The sequence below is a fragment of the Gossypium hirsutum genome, chromosome D11, assembly GCF_007990345.1.
Source record: "Gossypium hirsutum isolate 1008001.06 chromosome D11, Gossypium_hirsutum_v2.1, whole genome shotgun sequence".
Lineage (NCBI taxonomy): Eukaryota > Viridiplantae > Streptophyta > Magnoliopsida > Malvales > Malvaceae > Gossypium > Gossypium hirsutum.
In genome coordinates, this window is record NC_053447.1 from 9,539,702 (window position 1) to 9,560,922 (window position 21,221).

At 30.0% G+C, this 21,221-nt stretch overlaps 2 long non-coding RNA genes across 3 annotated transcripts; one reads left to right on the top strand and one right to left on the bottom strand.

The window, feature by feature from the left end:
• Nucleotides 1-9,380: 9,380 nt before the first annotated feature.
• On the top strand, nt 9,381-15,003 carry LOC121223719 (uncharacterized). Of its 2 annotated transcripts, none has more exons than XR_005921062.1 (5): nt 9,381-9,864; nt 11,558-11,635; nt 13,220-13,274; nt 13,858-14,229; nt 14,305-15,003. It is a non-coding gene; the product is annotated as an uncharacterized lncRNA (long non-coding RNA). The 2 variants fall into 2 exon arrangements; XR_005921063.1 differs by having other exon boundaries at nt 13,880-14,229.
• A 634-nt stretch (nt 15,004-15,637) lies between these two features.
• On the bottom strand, nt 15,638-17,044 carry LOC121223718 (uncharacterized). The gene is made up of 2 exons (XR_005921061.1): nt 16,261-17,044; nt 15,638-15,887 (listed from the first exon to the last, which is right to left on the bottom strand). It is a non-coding gene; the product is annotated as an uncharacterized lncRNA (long non-coding RNA).
• Between the last annotated feature and the right edge of the window lie 4,177 nt (nt 17,045-21,221).

The window sequence follows — 21,221 nt, forward strand, 5'->3', positions numbered from 1 at the left end:
CATTTCCCAAACAATACTACGTAGGGAAGGCAGATTCGGGGAAGTCACATAATGTCCATTCAAGGGCTTTTGAGGCATCTAACGAGTCGTTTTAAATTGGGTAAGACATGAATCATGCAATGGAAATTAAAAGGGTGTTAAGGGACAGCCTATTCATACTTTTGTAATGATCCATTTTCGGGGTTAAAGGTGTTTGGCATGGCACTTTCCATTGTCCTCAGTAGACAACATAACAGCAGTTGGTGGTCGGGAGTTTCCAAACATCATCAAAAGTTACCTGTGCATCAATCTCAATTATGGCTGTCAAAGTGAATGCCTTTGCATCAATCATATCGCGATTTGATTCCTTCAACTTTAAATGTTGAATCTGAAGTTTGATGTGATTTAATATTATAATGATACTGTCGTTTCTTAAAACCTTATGCGTGGATATGGTATATTTTGAAGACCCCAGCCAACTTTCATGTTCGAGTTGTGACATTTTGAAGAATCACACAGAACAGATGGCTTCCACTGGGGCCGTGGGCCAATGTCAACTATTCCTGACTCCGGCAAGTATCCATTCGTTCGTGGGAGTTCCCTTAAATAAACGGCTGCCGTCACTCTAATATTAACACCGTATATTGATTGATAGTTGTAGGTTTCCAGAGCTACCACCCTAAGTGCAATTAAAAATGCATAGTAGTAGTGGCGGGTAAACTCTTCGGATTAGAACAGAAACCATTGAAGTTAACAAAAGCCTTCTGATTCTCATTGGTTTTTCCTATATGATTCTTTGTTTAATCATATAAAACTCACCAAGTTGACACCTACCATTACCTCATATCTTTTTTAAGATTTATAAATATCTTCTCCTTAATATGTGTATGTATGTATGTATAGGACTTAGCTGTCTTTAGCCTGGAATATGTATCATTACTTAATTTAATAGAATCTGCTTTATGCAATCCAGAAAGTACACTAAAAAAATGCGCCTAATTATTATCTAAACTCTAAACTGTTCAATCTGATTGCCAGAAACTACAACTGTCAATCATTCTCAGTTAATTCTATCAGTGTTTGATAATAAATTCACATGAAGAAACATTTTATATATATAAAGTACTGCATAAGAGTATATATGCAATTACCGTAAAGTATATTTCATATTTTAAAAAAGAAAAAAATTTATAGAAACAATCAACAGGGAGTTGAAATTACTTGCTTGCTCAGCTTTTCCGGATGATGAATAGAGGCAGCTGGTTGGGTTACATCGGGTGTTAAACTGAAGATATCAGAAACGAAAATGGCGAACCAAACGATGAGTGGTGTAAAAAACAGAATAAGACCAAAGGGTACCATCCAAAGCTGCCTATTTGTTGGATGATATTGGTATTCCCACCATGCCAACAACAGGCCTCCGCCCAAACTCACCAGAAAAGACCATAAGCAAGCCATGAATGTGTTCATGGTCTTTTTGGATCCCTTCATCTTGCTCTCTAATATCTTGTCTTCTTCAGAACCCATATCAACAAACCTTTTTTCTCCCCCTCTTTTGGCCTTGATTTCCCCCTAAAACACAAAGAAGTACCCTCTTCTTGTATATACCAACCAAGGTTAAATCGATGATAGAGGAAAAGGAGGAGGAGCCTTTGGAATGTCAGTTGTTGTGGGATGACAACATATATGCTGAGTTGGGGGCAGAATTTAGGCGATACTCGTCCAAGTTAAACACTAATTGAAGTAGCAATCAGGTGAGGGGCGTGCCTTTCTATCAAAGTCGTTCTTTAATGGTAGTAAAAAAATGTAAAAGAAGAAAATGATTGCTTTTCAGCTTTTAAGACTACTTTACTGGTGCGTGGGTGTATCTGGGGTAGATTGTTTTGACCTTTTTTTTAATGGGTTTTCCTTGTTTATTTGACAGGTACGGCGTTTGCTTGCAGTTGGACATGGTAGTAGTATATATATATATATAAACAGGTTCTAGGGCAAACCAAGGAAAAGACCTACCTATAAAATAAAGGAGAGAATTAAATAAAAAGGCAAAACTATGTTATATCGGGTAGAGTAATGGATGTGGAAATTTTATTTTATTGGTTAGATTGAAATCCATGCATATACAACTATAGGCGTGGAAAATGAAGTTGAGTGTGGGGAACTTGGGACATGACATATATCAGATTTGGGATAACACGACAAACGTTAGTTTCATCGTGGGAACTCATCCAATCCATATTTAGGGTGGGTTTGGATGGGCGATTAGGTGCGGTGCGGTGCGTTTAGCTTACTTTTTGTCTCACGTTACAGTATCGCTACAGTATCTAATCTCACCACCACCGCTATTTTTACACTAACCGCAGGTAAACGCACCGCCCATCCAAACTCACCCTTAGTATTCTTTTTAGTTCCCATAACAAAGTGGGCCTTCACTTTCTCATAGATGCTAAGGTTGTAGGCTTCAGAATCCTTTTTATTTTCACATTTTTCTCACTTCTCAAAATAAGATTCATATTGGTATCAAGATTATAAATTTATTTTATTTAAATATTAAAAGTTTAGTTATGAATGTGTAATCAAAATAAGATTTTAACATGAAATATTTTTAAAGTCACAATTTTTGCATTTTAATTAAAACCTAATTTTTTATATAAAATTTTATAAATATATGATTTAATTATGTAAAGGGCTCTCGAACTAAAATAATAATAATTAAACTCTTTTTTTTCACTCAATTAGACACTTAAACTGTCAAACTGTTAAAATGCTTTAAAAAGCTCTTTGACTATTAATTTTAACAGTCAACTATTAAAGTGATTTTTTCAGTTAACGCTGCCATGTGTCACACTGTAATTGTAACACGTTGTGGAAAAATGATATAAAAATATATATTTTAAAATTTATTTAACATTATAAAATATAAAAATGTTCATAAAAATTACTTTTTTCAATGCAATAAAATTAGACTTCACTCTTTACTCCAGGTTCAATCTATTAGTGGAAATTGAAAAACTTCTAATTATAATTTTTTATAGAAATAATATAAAAAATTAATTAATTACGAAAATGAATTAGGAAAAAAGTTATTTACGAAGATAGGTTGTTTTAATAGTATTTGTCGATGCTGTCTGACACACAGGCAACTCATCCCTTTTCCCCTTTATTATCACACAATCATCAAAATTAAATAATAAAAAAAGGAATTTTTTTGTGTTGTCACTGTGTCAGGTGGTACCTTATGTATTTTTTAAAATACTCATGAAAAATATGAGTATCCACAGTGGATAAAAAAAGGAAAAAAAATATTTTTTTAGTGGGTGCCATCGGTGTGTCAGGCGACATCAGTGGAAATTAAAATAAAAACAGGTGAAACAAAAAAAAGAGGCTGAAAAGAAACAATTAAAAGAAAACCGAAAAAACTAAATGGGGAGCCATGACTGATACTTGCTTCATAGGTGATTATTGTCTTCTTGCTTGCCAGTGCCACCATAAGCAGATTGAAAAACTGAGAAAAGGAAAATTAAATACAAACTGAAATTGAATATCAAGAATTTTGAAGAACTTGAGAAAGGAAATATGAAAAGAAAAGTTTAAATGACTTTTTATTAAAAAAAAAACATAACACTATAAAACTTAGAAAACTGAAAAGTGTGTGGTGCTGATACAATTGCATTTATGGGCATCTTGAAATGCGAAAATAATAATACAGAAATATAGTGGAAGCTAGCTCTCAATATTTAATTTAAATAGATAAAATATTATTTCTAATAATAAAAAAAGTTGGTGCCATTCAAAAAAGGTTAGTGACAACTTGGGGTGTGTAAAATTTGGGTAAAATTAAAAAAATTCAGTTAGCCGACTAAATTTGGTTAATCGGTTGGTTAACCGAATTTTTTCGGTCGGGGGTCGGTTAATTATTTTTAAATTTTTTGGTTAACGGTTAATTCGGTTTGAAACTAATCGGTTACCGAATTTTTTCGGTTTAACCGAAAAATTAATAAGTAAAATTATAATATATAAATAGGCCCACTATTCACTTAAACCTAATCCAAACCCAAGTATCCAATCCAACCCAACCCAATCATAAAAATTACAAATAATTTAATAAATAAAAATAAAATTTCAATTATGCGTTAATTGAAAGACTTATGTAACGTTAGTGATTCAAAGACTTATGTAATGTTTTTAATTATGTAGTGATTCAATTCGGTTAATTCGGGTAATTCGGTTAATTCGGTTAACCGATCGAATTAACCGAAAAATTTCGGTTCGGTTAACGGTTAAAAATTTTGAAAGGTCGGTTAATTCGGTTAATGTTATTTCGGGTCGGTTAACCGACTGAACACCCCTAGTGGCACCCACTAGAAAAATATTTTTTCTCTATCGTTACGATTCGTATTTTTCATGGGTATTGCAAAAAAATACATATGGGTGTCACCTGAAACAATAATGACACAAAAAAAATTTCTTTCTGTTCTAAAAATCTAATGATTGAGTGATGATTAAGGAGAAAATAAGCATCGCCGTCAGTGTGTCAAGTGGCATTGACAGGTACTTTTCATAATAATTTTTCTCTAACACATTTTCGTAATTAATTAATTTTTATATTATTTCTATAAAAAAAAGGCCAATTGTCAACGGATGAAACTCGTACATTAAAAAAGCCTCTGCAGATTAAAAAACTTTTAGCGCCGCCATAGTCGACCGAAGCTATAAACTCAATTGAATTGCCATTAAAAAACAGAAAAATTAAAAATTAAAATCTGAAATTGGAATGAATTTTTAAGAAAGTTAGGTTTATTAAAATTGAAAAAACAAAGTGTTACATAATTATAATAAAATATATAATAGCTCAACTTGAAGTCTAACCTGATAAACCCCTATATATATATTTCTAAAGACCCTCTTTGGAGGGGTACTCCATACACTCCATTTTTATTATCTCCTTCTTCTCTGCTCCTTCACCAAAACGCCATTCCCCTCCTTCTTCACTACAGTTGATATCGTGTATCAACAATGGTGCGGTGAGTGTGGATCGAACCCACGAGGAAGGTTAATAAACTCACAAACTTTAGAAGGACCATAAATCATTTTCAAAAAACGGAGGACCAAAAGAAAGTAACAATGGAATCATCAAACAACAACAACAATTTCCAGAGAGCAAACTTCCAGTGGTGTGGAAATCATGGGATAAGAAAGCAAAGGCAATGGCAGATTTTGGTGATAATGAGTACATGTATATGTTGTGCGTAAAGGTTGCTTGTGTGAAGGAGGGTTGTTTTACCCAAATAACCCAAAAAATTATTATATTTACAAAAATAACCTAAGTTTAAAAACAATTACCAAAATAACCTAAAATGAACAGTACCCACTCTTTTTTTGCACCAATGATTGGCTAATCATTGTGTCAGACTTAAAAAATTATTTTTTTGGGTTCCGGCCTGTCAATGGCCGAAACCCATGTATTTTTTTTAAAAAAATTGTGTAATACTGAAATACGGATATACGAAAGAAAAAAAACAAAAAAAAAAATTTTGGGTGCTGGCCTATCAATGGCCCAGTGTACAGTAACAAAATTTTTTTTTTATTTTTTGTGTCAGAATCAGATTTAAAAATACGAAAAAAAATAAAAAAATTTTTTGGGTGCTGGCCTGTCAATGGCCGGCACCCAGTACACAGTACGAAGAAAAAAAAATTTATTTTTTTTGTGTCAAAATTAGATAAAAAAATACGAAAAAAATAAAAAAAAAAAATTTTGGGTGCTGGAATGTCAATGGCCGGCACCCAGTACACAGTACGAAAAAAAATTATTTTTTTTCGTGTAAGAATCAGATAAAAAATACGAAAAAAATTTAAAAAAAAATTTTGGGTGCTGGCCTGTCAATGGCCGGCACCCAGTACACAATACGAAAAATTGTTTTTTTTTTTATTTTTTTTCGTGTCAGAATCAGATAAAAAATACGAAAAAAATAAAAAAAAAACAAATTTTTTGGGTGCTGGCCTGTCAATGGCCGGCACCCAGCACCCAAAAAAATTGTTTTTTTTTTTAAATTTTTTTTCGTATTTTTTATCTGATTCTGACACGAAAAAAAATAATTTTTTTTCGTACTGTGTACTGGGTGCCGGCCATTGACAGGCCAGCACCGAAAAAATTTTTTTTTTAAATTTTTTTCGTATTTTTTTATCTGATTCTTACATGAAAATAAAATAAAATTTTTTTTTCGTACTGTGTACTGGGTGCCGGCCATTGACAGGCCAGCACCCAAATTTTTTTTTTATTTTTTTTCGTATTTTTTATCTGATTCTGACACGAAAAAAAATAAATTTTTTTTTTCTTCGTACTGTGTACTGGGTGCCGCCCATTGACAGGCCAGCACCCAAAAATTTTTTTTTTATTTTTTTTCGTATTTTTAAATCTGATTCTGACACAAAAAAATAAAAAAAAATTTTGGTACTGTACACTGAGTGCCGGCCATTGACAGGCCAGCACCCAAAAAATTTTTTTTTTTTGTTTTTTTTCTTTCGTATATCCGTATTTCAGTATTACACAATTTTTTTTAAAAAAATACATGGGTTCCGGCCATTGACAGGCCGGAACTCAAAAAAATAATTTTTTTAAGTCTGACACAATGATTAGCCAATCATTGGTGCAAAAAAAGAGTGGGTACTGTTCATTTTAGGTTATTTTGGTGATTGTTTTTAAACTTGGGTTATTTTTGTAAATATAATATTTTTTTGGGTTATTTGGGTAAAACAGCCGTGAATGAGCCATTACCTTGAAACTTGGGGAAGAGTGGAAAGGAAGGCAGGAGCCCATTACGAGGTTTACTAACTCCCAATTTATTAATCCGATTTTTGGGACGTGACATTACCATTTTATGATTTTTTTTTAAATTTAAAATTTTTATATATTTTTAAAATTTTCATATATTTTTTATTTTTTAAAATTTTTATATATTTTAATCATATTCTTTATTTTTTAATTTTTTAAATATTTTTTATCATTTTTCGTCATATGTCACAATCATGACATGACATGTGGTAGCGTTAACAGAAAAAAAAAACAGAAGTCATTAACTTTAATGGTTGACCATTAATTTTAATGGTCAAAGCCCTTTTCGAAGCATTTTAACTATTCAAATACTTAAAAATAGGGATTTAATTATTTTTTAAAAAAAATTCGAGGACTTTTACCCCCATAATCCTAAAGATGTTTACCTTAAAATTTATACTCCAACATGGTGAGTGTCAAAATCTAATTAGAATGATGTCATTGTGTGAAAGAATAAAATATTTATATTTATTTTTAGGGTTTGTTTGGACAATACAAATTAATTGAATAATTACTCTCTTATAATTACAAATAATCGTAATTCTTTAGACGTGTTTGGCTGACAATGTATAATTACATTGTAATTCAATATGTCATGTTTGGTAGTACAAGTTGTACTTATATAATTACATAATTCATATTTTTAAATATATTAATTACTCAAAAATTATTAGTATGATAAAAGTAATTTCTAAACAAGTAACAAAAATTAAAATCAAATTATCATATATTATGTTAGTCTAAAAAAGTAGTTAATCATATGATTACTAATAAAAATAGCAAGAAAAATAAACATCATATGCAATTTCATCGAATTGTTCTAGTGCATATTTGTTGGGTTATTCCCTCTTTAATATTTTTAATATTTAACATATGTTCCTTATCATCATATGTTAGTCCTTGACTAAGTTCATCATCATCTAAACTTGAACTCGTATCATTAAAATTATCAAAATCTCCTTCTTCCATGTACTCTACAAAGTATCGATTGTCCGAATTCTCCCTATGATTAAAGTTATGAAATATGCAACATGCTAGCTAATGTGATCCGACCTTGATTTTTATGCTATACTAAGGTGATGTTAATATGAGAAATATTTTTTTAGAACAACAAATGTCTTTTCAACCGCATTTTGAAGTCCCAGATGTCTAAAATTAAAGAGTTTGTGAATTGTCTATGGTGCTTGTGTTTGATATTATTCTCTCAAATGGTATCATATCCTACGATATAGTGCGAGAAAATATTTTTTATTTGCATAATCAACATTAACTTTATAATATTTGAGTTTATAGTCTAAATAGTCTATAGCTTTAATTATATAAACTTAATTTGAAAAAAAGATAGGTTAACTCTCTTTTTATAATATGTAAATTAAGTAAAAAAATATTATTAAAATTATAATATACAATCTTTATAAAAATATTTATAAATTGTTAGAAATTTTCATAGCACTTCTTATAAATAATATAATTTTTTTTATAATTTTAGAAAATTATTTTTTATAAATAAATTATAATAAAAAACTAAAATATTATTTTGTAAATAAGTATATTGTTTTTATAATATATAGCATGAACATATAAATAAGTTATATCCATATTTGGCCATAACTTTTTATAAATAAATACACTATAATACTTTTATAACATGTAAATTATTTTTATAATAATTTTTTGACCATAATAGTAGAATTTTTTTATAATTAAAATAATATTATTTTTAATAATTTTATAAAATACATAAATTAATTTTTATTATATATTTTTTAGGATTTATAATATAAGAAAAAAAATCATAATCATTCCAAATACTCGTAAGTTGAATGCTTATAATAAAATTTTTAGAACTTATATAAAAATGATTTTTTAAAAAAAATTGGATTTTGGTGCAATTACTTGTGTAATTACTCTAATTCTCATACTCTCCCTAAGAATTGAAAAGTTGAAAAGTGTAATTGGGGTGCTTCGATTACATCAAATTTAGCCGGATCCACCAATCACAATGGTTACCCAAACATACCACCATTGTGTAATTACAAACAATTAAACTTGAATCAAATTATTAAGTGACTTTCTAAATATTACCTTAATCAAATTTCAAGGAAATGATTCACCGCTCCATTATCATTGCATTAAATATAGGTCAAATTATATTTAGTTTTTATATTCTAATTTGGTTGGTTTTAATTTTTATACTTTTAGAATTTTTTTTAGAATTTTGAATTTCAAACAACAACAATTAAATCCATTAAATCATATATTATTATTTATTAGTTTCATGCCATGCATAAGTTGTGCACTTTGTCATTGTTCTCCAATTTGATCAATTTTAATTCATATATTTTTTGAATTTTAAAATTTCCACCTAAGGTTTATTAAATTCAATCATTAAATGACTTTTTTTTGTGAGTATTATATGATAATAACGAGTTAATTGATATTACACATGTACTATTTTGAAACACAAGAATTTGAAAATATTTAACAAATTTGGATGTAGAAAAAAGGAATAAAACCTATAAAGAGTAAAAAACTAAAATTGAAACTTACAAACAATACATATAGTGTGAGAGGGGAGAGATACATTAAAAAACGAGGAAGGAGGTGTTGAACAACTTGAGTTGAGCAATTACCAAATTCAAAGTTTTAAGAAAGCTGAGATGATGATGAGGCTAAAAAGCCTAGTTGTGTGATCCCAATAACTGAATACTTACAGCGTGTTTGGTTCGCTGTAATGGGTATGCAGTTACCCATTTATTCCGCGCGCCCCACCTAATCCCGTGTTTGGTTCGCTGTAATGCTTATTACGCGCCTATTACATTACTGACCTATTCCCCAAATTCTCTGCTTTTGTATTTCCTTCCCAAAACGACGATTAGCCCTACTACGGACGTCTTCCCAAATCAGTCTCTGTTTTACCCTCCCTCCCTACCCGAAATCGACCTACACCCTCTCCCTCCCAACATCAACAGAAGCAGCTAGCAAAGTCTCCTCCACCGTCATATTGGCATCTTTCGCCGACTCCACTGTCTCAGATCTCTGGCCTAATTGTTTCGGTAAGTGCTTCTTCTCTTTTTTTACTTAATCCGAATTTTTATTTTCTTCCTCATGATTTGGGTGTATGCTTGTGCTGTTTTGAATGATTTGATTTTAGTTGTGCAGAGCCTAATGCTTAGCTAAGGGCACTCACTCGATTTCCCTCTTTTCTCTTGTTGCAATAATGGGTTGCTTTCTTTCAATACCATAAATCATCACAACAAATATCCTTCCATTTGTTTCTTAGACCATTAATCAAGTTATTAGTGTCATATGTATGTAGGTCCTTTGATTGCTACAATCCTGTAACATCCCAAATACCATCAAATTTTTCAGATGAAAAAACACAAACTTTCTTCCCAACATTATTATTTCATAAACTATTTGATAAGGTTTGCAATTTAAGTACTGAATATGAGAAATGAAAATGAAAATTCATATAATGACTTTTAGCAGATAACAAGTAAATAGCAGTGCTGGCAATATCTATAAAGAAACTGATAAAAAAAGACTCATAAAGTAGTCTGTTTTTCTTACTTGCATTGGGTAATTTGATTATGTGCTGCATTTAGAACACTTTATATCAATGTTTTGCTGCTTCTTCCCAAGTTATTCAGGTTTAATGCTGCAATACTAACCAAGGCTGCCTCAAGTAATTGCTTGTCAGCCCATGTAATAATTGTACTTCTTTTGTATTTGAACTATATATCCTGATGTTATGCCTTTTTCTTGAAAACTTATGTGTTTGATTCGTTCTCTTTGCTCACCTTAATATGAAAAAGTATGTTTCTAGTTACCTGGATGGAATGTTTACACAATCTAGTCTTTTCTGCTTAGGTATCTATTCTGTTTTCTCCAGTATCTGATAGCTTATTCTGACCTGCATTGATAAAATTTTAAATACCTCCAAGTCCACTAGGTGAGATCTTGAATATTAGGTGCAAATATTAGATGTTTAGGTGCAAATCTTGAGCATTCTTTCCAAGATCCCGTAAGTAACTAGAGAATTCAAAATCTGCTTTTGAAAGAACCCGCTTCAATTTAGTATGTTCACTTCGACTGTGAAACTCCCTGCTTATTTATGTTCAATTCTCGTTATATTTCATGCACGATTTCGTGAATTTTCTTTTTGGTTTAAGGAAAACAGGTAAATTCTCTAATGAATATTGAAGCAAAAAAGAAGTATGAGTTTCTAGAATCTATAAGTGCAATTATGGTATATGCTGGTGCAAATAAAATTATGGTATCTGCAATATTGATCCAATGGAAATTGCTGGTGCTGGAGCATAGTGTTAGATTATGATGTAGTTATTGTTTCAGCTTAGTTTCATTAGAAGTTAGATGTGAAGTTGGGCTTGGATCAATCGATGGGCAGCTTTAGCATGTTAGTTTCACTTCTGTAAGATCTAGTGACAAATATATCATGTATGATTTGCCTATTATGACATCGTATATATTGTATTACTGAGTGAAGCATGCTTCATGTAAACCTCTCATAGAGTTTCCTTTCTTATGCTTCATGTGTTGCCAAATGTGTGAGTGCCTGGATAGTTTTACAAAACATTTTTATGATGCCTGAAATTGTAATACTGGACTTGTGCATCACAATTAACAACAAATCTTCAGCTTCATGTTTTTTCAATTTTACCTTTTTTTTTCAATTGTAATACTGGACTTGCGCATCACAATCCATGAAACTTTTCTATTCTGCAGATAGAGCCAATCCCAAGTGGAAATCTGCCTCCTGGTTTTTATCCTGTTGAAGGTTGCAAGCTTATCAGAAAGGAAAAGGTATTATTTTCAAGATTTTCCCTTTTCTTTTTTTCCTTTATGAAGCTGTGAGTGTGCACTACAATTTTAAAGCACAAGTTTGAATGAATTCCTTCTATTTTGCTTGTTTGTATTCATGTTACTTTGGTTTTGCTGGAATTCTTTGTTGTGAATGTAAGGGATATAATAAGACGTTTGATACCTCTGTTATAGGCATTAGCTTAGATGATAGAGTGATAGATGTTGCTCCCTTGAGGAGATATATCGACCATGATGAGTATTTAAGGGATCATGGGCTCAATTACGATACCTCATCATGTAGCTCAAGTTTCGGTGTCTATGAGAACTATATGTTCTGTTTTTTTTTGTGGTTTACTCCATAGTAATGTTTTTATAGTTATATTTTGCAAGTGGTGATGTAATGAGTTGATTTTTATTAGTATTGAAAAATTTGAATTTGGGATCGAATTTCTTAAGTTGAGGTAGTTCGAAAATTTTATTCGAGCAATTACAAGACTTGTTATAATTGATAGTTAAATTGAATGTTATAATTGAAAATGTACATTTTATGTAAGTACGTTTGAATTGGTATAGTGCAATGAAATTAAAGGATTTGAATTTCCAGTTGAACAAGCCTGCACAGATTGAGAACCAAAGAGCCAACACCCATATTCTTTTCTAATTTTCCTCTGAAAAATAGGCAAGACCCCTTCCCCATATTTTAATGGGGTTCTTCTCTTTTGTTGGAACCAATTTTTCACTCAATAGCCTGCTTAAAATGCAGTTGTCTGTCACTAGGTTGATTGGCTGATTGACTGTGATTCCTTTGCTGTTACTTTAGCTTGATTTTTTTTATGGATATATGTAAATGATAAATCATGATAATTATCATCTTACTGCGCAACCATGAGCATGGAAAACTAGGAGATTGGCAATTTGTTTACATGTAATTGTGAATAACTTGCAAAATTGGTTTAGTTAGTTGATTGAGTACCTTCATCAATTGTGATTGATTAAATTGTATTGCAATAAATGTAAGTATGTTCTTTGACTTACAAGTGAGGCTTTAATTGGACACTATCTCTTTTTTAAGTTTTATAGAATTTGGAAGTGAATTATGGAATAATATTTTAATAATGTATCATTTTTTTAGCCTATTTCAATTTCATTTAAAATATATTATTTTATTTTAAAAAATTGTTGATAATTAAATATATATTAAAAAATAGTATATTAAATTGATATAATAAAGATACCATATTGATTCGAAATTTACATACATAATAAATATAAATATATTAATAAATTTAATAAATATATAATAAAGCTTGCATTCTTTTGCTGTCCACTCTTGTTATTTTCACCACTCCAACATCAGCTCGTGCTCTAGTTATCCAAAGTAAGACCAAATTTATTTATCAGCTTAATTGTAAGATTTGGGTCTGATTTTATTACCTTATGTTTTACTTTGATCCATATATAAACAAAGTATTTTTTTTTTGGTTTTTAGTAATATAGTAAATTAGCTTAATTATGAGACTTGGGTCTGATTTTCTTAGCTTTGGTTTTTGTGTTTAAAATAAGTGATATTGTTGATTTCTGCAGAAAAAAAAAAAGGAATCCAATACCGAAGCCAAAGCCAGGTCCCAGGTGTAGTAAGGTACATGGTAAACGTGTATGCATAGGATATTGATAAAACCAAAGAAAAACTACATATATATATATACATGCCCAAGTTGCTTCCTCATCTTGTTCTTCAGGCCGGTATATGTATATAAGGTGGCTTTCATTGATGTATTTATCTGCACTTTGGAAATCGGAATTGTAATTTGTGGTAATGCTTGATGTAGTTGAAAGTGTTCTTGAAAATAATACGCGCTCACGTCATTTTTATTATTATCATAGCAGTGATGGTGTAAACTAAATTAAAATTGAATCCGCAAAATCATAGATATAATTGTATTACAAAGCTGATGAAAATACCAACCTTCTATAATGTTGTGAATTGAAACCATTTTTCTCTCAACTTTCTTTAAATGTGTAGTGTGCTAGTTTGAATTGTTTTTTGTATTGTACTAAACTTGTTGAATTATAATTTGATTTCTTTTCATTCATCATGTGTTATAATTTTATACAGTGTTGAGTTTTTGATTCATGATATTGAACTTAATTTTAATTTTATAAAGTGTTCCCCTATTGATTCATGATATTAAACTTAATTTTATTTTGTTTTTTTTCTTAAGATAATTATGTCGAGTGTTTCAGAATCAAATGTTTTTTCCCAAGCATCTCGAGGAACCAAAAGGAAATGGGTTCCAGAAGAAGATGCAGCATTGGTTTCCTACATGGTGGACTTGCACAATGTTGGAACATTTAATGCTGATACGGGGTTCAAAGCCGGTTATTTAAACGAGTTGGAAAAAATGTTAGAAAATGCTTTACCCAATGCAATGTTGAAGGCTAGACCTAATATTGAGTCAAGGATTAGGTTACTAAAAAGGGATTGGTCAATCATGTATGACATGCTTAATGGCCAAAACACAAGCGGTTTTGGTTGGGATGAGCATAGGCAGCTCGTTGTTGCTGAAGATGCGGTTTGAGACTCTTATTTAAAGGTAAGAATTAGTTCAAGTTTTTATTATCTTATTTTTACCAAACTTATAACTAATATGATTTCCTCATTTTTATAGAGTCATAAAGAAGCCGGTCAATTCAAACATCGTAGTTTCCTTTACTACGACCAAATTACTACCATATACGCAAGAGATTGAGCGACTGGGAAAGATGCTCAAACAGCCGCTGATGTTCTTAAAGAAATAAATGTTGAGGATGTACCTACTGCAGATATTAATGAAGAAAGAAACGAATACTATGACTGCGATGCTAATGTCTCTTTGGATGACATAGATGTTTCTGCTACGGAGCCGCAACCGGATAGAAACCAAGGGGGTTCCTCATCTTCAAAGAAGAAAAGAAAGAATTCTGATACAAGTGATCATGTTTCTTCTTCAGTTCATGATGCTGCCAGTTTATTGGCGGAAAACATGCAGACCATTGGCGAACAAATCAGTAGGAGTATTGCCTCCGATGTGGTAGTTCAACAAAAGTCAGAAGAATTCCAGATCATTCAAGAAAAAGTTACAAATTTATATCCAACCTTACGTGAAATAGAAGGTTTAACAGAGGACGAGCGGTTTCGAGCATTGAGTAAAATTTTAGATCACCCAACTCAAATGCTCGTTTTCTTTAGTTTACCTTCTAATGTGCAGTTGAAATGGGTTAGAAGATTTCTTGCTGACCATTAAAAATTATGGTTTTGTTGATGATATTTTCGTAACTTTTTCTGTTTGTAATATTTGGGATGGTATGTCATTACAAAGTTCTAACTTTTTGATGTGGCAAAATTTATTACTGCTAATATTTTTTTATTGTAGAATAATTAAATTATTTGTTCCACTAATGATATTTTAGCACATTAAATATGTATTGCAGTTTAAAAACATGGATGTAAATTTGGCATTTTGGGCCCACAATCCAAGGACGTCAACTTTATCTTTTTCAATATTAGATTGTAGTTTTTATCAAAATTAAGCATGGTGGCGTTAATGTTTAAAATTTTTTTAAATTTGTCTAATTTTTTTCATTGCTTTTTCTCCTTAAATTGTTTTTTTTATAAATTTATTATTCTAATAAATAAATGTCATGTTAAAAATGAGGAAAATAGATATTCATTTATTTATAAATATTTTTATAAGTTTGTATGTATTTTTATCGAAAAATAAATGTTTAAATTTTTTAGTTTTTTAATTTTTATTTTTGAATTTTAAGAATAAAGGTTAAATTGATATAATATGTAAAATTGAAGGTTAAGTTTATTGAATTTTTTAAAGTTAGGACCAGATTAATAAACTTTGTAAGTATTGTAGTATTATATATTATGATTTTAGTAAATTCATATAAGAATATTTAATATTAAGAATTTTATTGAATTATATATTTTTATTAAATTATATTTAATAATAATTATGTTAAAATTATATTTTATAGTATTATATATTATGATTGTAATAGGGCCCAATTGTCCCAGGCCCAAACATAAAAAAAACACAGCCCAATTTTTACAAGGCCCAAATTAAACCCTAGCCTAAACCCCCCTCAAAAAAGAGAAAACCAAAGCAGCATACAACCTTCAGCCCTAGCCGCCACACATCAGCATTGTACCACCGCCCTTTACGCATGTACGTGTCCCACGTACATCTCCAGTCGGCCGAATCTGCGCAACAAATGGAAAAACAGATGCAAAGAACGAGTAAACGAAAGAGAAAAGCGTAAAAAAGGAGAAAATAACGGAAACACAACTGTGTTGTGTTATTTCTTTGGTTTTTTTTTTCTCTCACTTTTTGGCTATAAAAAGCCTGGATCTATGTACTAAATGGGGGGGATGGAGTGTAAAGAAAGACACATATATTGAAAAACACTGAAATACGAAAGAGAAGAATCAGAAAAAATAAATTTTTGAAGGTGATTTGTTCTTTCCCAGTTTGTTTACTGTTTCTATTTTTTTGGTCTCATCTTTTTCTTTTGTATTTTACTTCATTTTTTTAAAAAATAAAACGAAAAGTAAAAGAAAGGGAGGAGATTCTTACCAGCAGAGGTGCGCCGGCGGCATCGTTTGCTTCGTTTTGTCTAAATCGAAGTTAAAGGGGAGGGGGTTTTGGCGTGAATAGTTAGGAAGAAGATGAAACAATTTGTGAAACTATTGCTGCTGCAGAATAGCTTTTAAATTTGAGATTGAAAAGGGTTTTAAGCACTGATGGGTTATTTCAGCTTTAAATCCTTCCATTTTATCCCATCATTCCAAAATCATTATTGTTTGTTTTCAAATTTTTCCATGAAACATTATTAATGTTTTGATTTAATCCAATGTTGCGCATTGCTGTGCAGTGTTTTTTGGGTAATTTACTCCTTCAGTCCTTCCCCTGTCGCGCATGTTTTGAATTACTCCTTTTCTTGTTTTTATTTTCAAATTCAGCTCTCAAATTTTGTTCTTTTTTTAGTTTAATCCTTAATTTGCTATTTGGGTTTTTTATATATTACATTATTATTACTGAATTATTATTAGTTTATTATTATATTATATATTTTTATTATTATACTTACCGCATATGCATATTAACACACGTTTTTTTTTTATTTCTTAAATGTTGTAAATATATATAATATGTACAAATCATATATTTCATTATTACTTTATTTTTCTTAGTTTTATATGCATACGTACATATACCTACATTTTATGATTTTCACATCGTTTTTCATTTTTTTAAAGAAATTCAAATATATTTTTTTACATATATGTATATATATACACTATTCAAAATCATTAAATGTATTTTCCGCATGTTTCTTGCATGTATATATAATCATAATTTATTAATATATTATGCTTACATTTTTATTTTTATGTAAACTTGATATTTTTTTTGATTATATTATATTATTATTTTTATATACATATATATATACATGCATCAACATCTTATCATACTTTTAAAGAAAAATATATTTTGATTTTGGTCAAAATACTTAAATCATCATTTTTTAAAAAAAAAATTAAATATTTGGCAATCATGATTCTCGAGAAAGATCGTGTCCTAACTTACTGGGTCGTGATCTTTTTTCGATGAATTTAGAAAGCTAAGTATTTATTTTACAATAAATTCGCAATTTTCAAATAAAACCTTATTCTCGGGAATTCGAAGTGTCGGGTCCTAACTTACTGGTCGTGACATTTCGTTATCTCGAAATAAGAATTTCTAAAACAAAAAGCAATATTCGGTATTTTGAATATATAAAATATTGTGCCCTAACTTACTGGGTGTGGTGTTTTATTTCTTTGAAATGAGAATGTTTTATCATTTTAGATCCATTCACGGGTTAAAAACTTCTATTTAAAATCTTTTCAAATTTTCGACATCAAGACATAAAATAATCAAATTTGGTACCGATTTTTGGGCGTCACGAGGGTGCTAACCCTTCCTCGTGCGTAATTGACTCCCGAATCTGTTTTCTCAAATTTTACAGACCAGAATTGTTTTTTTTGGTGAGCCGATCACACCTTAATAAAGGGTTGGTGGCGACTCCAGTTTTTATTTTTAAGTCGAAACTAAATTTTTTGTTTTCAAAAAACGGTTTCGACAATGATTTTAATAAATTCATATAAGAATATTTAATATTAATAATTTTATTAAATTATATATTTTTATTGAATTATATTTAATAATTATTATTTTAAAATATGATTAAATTATTTATTATTTATATTAATAATCTTATTCAAATTTAATAACAATAACAATAATCATCTACCTAAAAAAATTCTGCTAAGGGTATTCTAGTCATTTTAGTTTCTTTCCTTATGCTATTACACCTCTATTCCATTCAACCAAACACAAGAATACCATTACGCCTCTATTCCATTCCATTCAACCAAACAAAAAGATTACCTATTACGCCTTTATTCCATTACAGCGAACCAAACGCACCTTTAATAGTTTAATCTGTGAATGGATTTATATGATCCCAGAAGCCCAATAGTTCAAAATATTTAAACCCTCATTCTTTGATATAACTTTTCATTGCTCAAAACACTCAGGCATACAATTAGGGATGATGGTCTGATCGAATCGAAATGAAATTCTTTTGAGTTAATCATATTAACGAATCTTATTTTATCATCTTAATTCGATTTGAAATTTTCTTGAATCAAATCGGGTGAGATAGAATTTGAATCAAATTAAATATATTTGTTCGAGTTAAATGTCCTTGCAACCACTGTTGCCCACCGTAATCAAATTTGTTATTAACGTTTATCCTCTCATAATTTATTCATTAATTTTTCATATATGGGTTAGCTTTTTTGCTTGTTTAATTGCTTCAATTATCTTCTTATTTTTGTCACCATGTATTTTGAAATTAAAAAATATATTAAATGTAAAAAATTTTATTTTTTTAATAAAAGTTATTTTAAAGATAAGATGTGAAATTGATACGAGTAGAAAATTTTAGCACAAATATTTTATAGCATCATCAATAATTCAAATTTAATAGAAATTGATAAAGATTCAGCATGATTAAACAATTCAATAATATAAATAGTACAAAATGTGACATTTAATTCAATAATATAAATAAAACATAAATTCAAAAAAAAAATATTTTTAAGGTTTGAGAAAAGTAAAAAGAATTTTTTTAGGATTGGGGAAAGTAAAAGTTGTAGGGGAAAAATAAAATGACTTGAGGGGGGTTGGGAGAAGGAAAATAAAATGATTTTATGCTTGGTTTATTCGAATTATTTTAATTTGAAAATTCAACTCGAAATTTGAATTCGATTAATTTAATTAGAATTTACGTTTAAATTTTTCGAGTGAAATCTAATTTTACTACTCCCTACTTACAACAATTCGGGCAATTTATCAATAAAAGTCCTTTTTTTCAAAAATTACCGAAATTGGCCCATTTTTAATTATTTACAGGAATGATCCTTTTTCCGGGAAATCGTGTCCACGTTAGCGCGAGATGCTGACATGGAAGGAAATCGCTCTCTCAAGGATGCGATTTCCTTCCACATCAGCATCTCGCGCTGATGTGGACGCGATTTTGGCCCGCACGTGAACAGTACCCAACGGTCAAAAAAATAAAATACCGGACCCATTTCGATAAATTTTAAAATTATAAGGCTTTTTTGGTATTTTGAAAAAAATAAAATTTGAATCTTTTTGTTCTTGTATTTATTTTTTTAATCAATTAACTCTTCAATATTACATCAATAGCAACAAGTACAAAAAAGATTCAAAATTGTTACCAACAAAATTTGAACCAAGGTACTAAGGGAAAAGAGCAAGCATCTTAACCAACTAAGCTAAACTAATTAATTGACATATTATAGAAATATTGTTATTATCTTAATTATATTACTTACGTTCTAACGATTTATCGGACCTATTCCATACACGTGTCAAATCAGAAAAAATAATACAATAATTTTGTAAAAAAAATCCAGTGTTTACTTCAAATAAATAAGGAAAATAATGATTTGAATGTTTCAAAATTTAATTTTAAACCGAAAAAATCAAAATTTAGGGGCAAAAAAGGATCTTTTTCGACGAAAACTGCAGTAAACCGCCTTTGGCGGTTTGTCAGCGCGTACATCTCGAAAAGTTATTCGAAATAAAAAAATCGTCTCAATCGGACAACCGAGCCAAAAGTTATGGCCTTTTAAAGTTTTCCAAGCTAAAAAACATAAACTGGTCATCCACGTCAGCAAATCGCGTCCTCGTAGGCGCTATTTGTGTCCACGTAAGCAAAGTGCGCTGACGTGGACGCGATGTTTTGACACGTCCCCTGATATCGCGCTGACGTGGACGTGATTTCGAAAAAATGGCCCATTCCGGTAAATAATAAAATACCGGGCTCATTTCGATAAATTTTAAAAAAATAGGGTTTTTTTTAATAATTTGCCTCAACAATTCACTTATTTGTTAATAATAAGTAATAAAGTAGTTCTAAAACGACACGACTTACACGATTAAAATAGGGAAGGAAAGCAAATAGAGGCTGGACCAAATATGAGTAGTGGATATAGGCAAAAGAATCCCCCCACGGGATTCATTTGTGGACACAGTTCCCTGTCCCATCCACTACTTCACTTGGAACCTTCCCCGAAACTAGCAATCTTTCAGATTAAGACAAGGCGACAAATTTCTTATTTTAATATTTTATTCATTCATACATTTTTAAATATGGACCACAGAGTTTTCTGACTTATTCCAATAAAAAAATTGAATTATTGATCCATCCTTGGTTATTGTTCAATTACTTCAGTACCCTCTGCCTCTTTTTCTACCTTATACCCAGACCTTTATTTTTATTTTAGTTTACTGGATCGTTTATACATAATTATTTTCTTCTAAAAAAATATATTAAATTTATGAAAAATGACTGTCAATTTTTTTATTCATCTAAATAAATTTATACTAATTATTAATTGTTTCATTGAATTTAATGAGGATTCGATCTTTATTTTACTTTAAAACTCATGATTAGTGTTTCCTTTAATGAATCTACAAAATACGAATTAAACTCACTTCAATCAATAACTTGAAAAAAAAAAGTAATACACAAAACTTAAAATATTGAGCGAATTAATGTCTGAAATGGTATTTATTTTGCAATAATTGGTAGTCCCATTTTACTATTCCATTAAACGCATGAGTCAAATGTTGAAATATATACTACATAATTATTTTATTGAAGTAAAAAAAATTATAAACGATGCTTGCAGATGATCATTTTTACTATAATTTAAAAACACATAACAACATTTTTAAAAAATATATAAGTATAAGTGAAAAACAATGTTATATTAGAAAAAAAGGAATGAAACATTTAATAAATAATGTAGTAACCATATATAGATTTGGGAGGGAGAGATTAGTCAATTGGGGGGTTAGCCACGGAAGAAACGCGGGGATATGTCTCCACAGATGAAAATATATACGCCTCATTATATAGTGGACCCCACCCCACCTGGTATAACCCATATCCC